Here is a 2,157-nt window from a genome sequence, read left to right as displayed (position 1 = left end):
AAGAAGAAGAATGCAGATGATTGACGACTTACGCGAGAAGAGAAAATACAGAGAACTGAAAGCCAAAGCATGATCAAGAAGAATGGAAACAAAAGTTTAGAAAGGAAAATACATGAAAAAAAATGGGGATAGAGAATAGTGGTAATGGGATGAAGGGCAAGGAAATCATTTGTTGTGGTGTCTCTCACACCATGGACCTGCCTTCGGGCAGACTACCATTTATTATATTATTATTATTATTATATATACTAGCTGACCCGGGAAACGTAGTTTAGCCATAAAAAATATTTCTAGAAAATCTTTAGTATAAAAATAACTGACTGATGGTGAATGTGTAAGTATGTGGTATATAAGTGAACGTATAAGTTTTCAGTGGGTTTATCCACTGAAAAAACATGCCTCATATAAATATTCCTGGGACATATTAATATATTAATATGCCCTCTACTATAGTAAGTGTTAGAGCGAGCTTTATCTGAGACTGATTTCATTTTAATTGAATTTGTACATTTTTATATTCAATAAGATTTTGATATATTTGATCTAAGGATGATATTATATACCACTATCTAAGGATCTAAGATCTAAGAATAATATTATATTATAGACCCGGCAAACGTTGTTTTGCCATAAATAATATTTTTAGTATAAAATTTTTAGTACGAAAATAACTAACTGATTGCAAATGTGGTGCACAAGTGAAAGGAGCAGCTAACAAAAAATATATAACCATTTTCAAATACTCAAAAAAATCTTAACTAAAATTATGTAAAATAAAGGCCAAATTAAAACTATAAGTAAATTATTCGAAAATTAAAAAAATAGGGGTGGACAACCCTCGATAAAAATAAATAGTTTTTTCGAAGTCAAGAAAGTTCTATGTATTTTTCAATTTCAAATTACAGAAAATTGAAATAAAGAAAGTTGATCAAAAACAATTTAAAAATTTTAGGGGTGGACAACCCTTGATAAAAATAAATAGTACATTGAAGTAAAAAGTATTTTGTCAATACCAATAATTAGAAAAATTCAAATAAAAAAAGTTGACTAAATTTAAAAAAGTATTAGTATTGGACAACCCTTAATAATAATAAATTGTATTTTAAAGAAAAATTCAAGCTTTTTCTTTAAACTCAAAAATCGAAACTAAAATTATGTTCAAAATATTCAAAGATAACGCCGGATAAAAAATGATTGAACTGCTATAAAAATAGGGGTTGGTGATAAAAGTAAAAATTTGGGTTATATGTATTTTGTAATGCCATATTATAAAAAAATTCTGTCCAAAAATTACAAAACAAAATAGGGGGTGGACTACACCTCACATTTAGAAGGATCAGAAAATTATAAAAAAAAACGGGACACAAGATGAAAAATCCGGGACTGTCCCGACCGAACAGGGACGTATGATCAGCTTTCAGATAGGTATATTTATGGTAGGTCGGTGCAAATTTTGATTTGCATTTATTTTCAATTACGTATTAAAAAAATTAAAACAAAGAAAATTGACCCCAAAATTAAAAAAAAGAAATTGTTTTGGGCATCCTTGATAAAAATTTAAGTAAAATTTAAGCTTAAACTCAGAAAAAAAACTCAACTAACAAAATAAAGGCAAAAACTTTAGGGCTTAGTGTTTATTTTTTGACTTTGTATAAACGTACATTAGTCAAAATTTAAATTTCTGGCTGTATGTGTGTTATAATTACAAATTATAAAAAAATTGAATAAAAAAAGTTGATCAAAAAACTTAAGGCTGAAAAACCTTTAGCATGTAGGGTTTTGGGAAATAGATGTTGGCCGATTTTCAGACAAAGTGATCGCGATTATAAAATTTTATAAAAATAGGTCGTTTAATATTTAATATAACGCGTTTTGGGAGGAGTATTGCGACGAACATCAGGGCAAGATATATATATATATATATATATATATACATATATATACACGTATATATATTCTTAAAATGTTTATTGCAGCAAAAATAGTAGAAATAAAAAAAATACTATTTCGACTATTTGGCTGCAAATAAACATTTTAATATGTTTCATCATCGAATAAAAAAATCTAAATTAACTTAAGTTAATAATACTAAAATATAATATACTTTATGAACCAAAAACGTATATCATAAGTATATTTTATATCAATGTGATAGTT

General features: G+C 26.9%; 1 pseudogene; it reads left to right on the top strand.

Annotated features, from left to right (window-relative positions):
- The first annotated feature begins 323 nt into the window (after positions 1-323).
- LOC113370914 overlaps positions 324-2,157 on the top strand; it is a 5,115-nt pseudogene continuing 3,281 nt past the window's right edge.

This window comes from Ctenocephalides felis, unplaced genomic scaffold, assembly GCF_003426905.1.
Source record: "Ctenocephalides felis isolate EL2017-DRISC unplaced genomic scaffold, ASM342690v1 CF-g0.4_SCAFFOLD_01492, whole genome shotgun sequence".
In the NCBI taxonomy this organism is placed as follows: Eukaryota; Metazoa; Arthropoda; class Insecta; order Siphonaptera; family Pulicidae; genus Ctenocephalides; species Ctenocephalides felis.
This window is presented reverse-complemented; position numbering and strand designations above follow the sequence as displayed.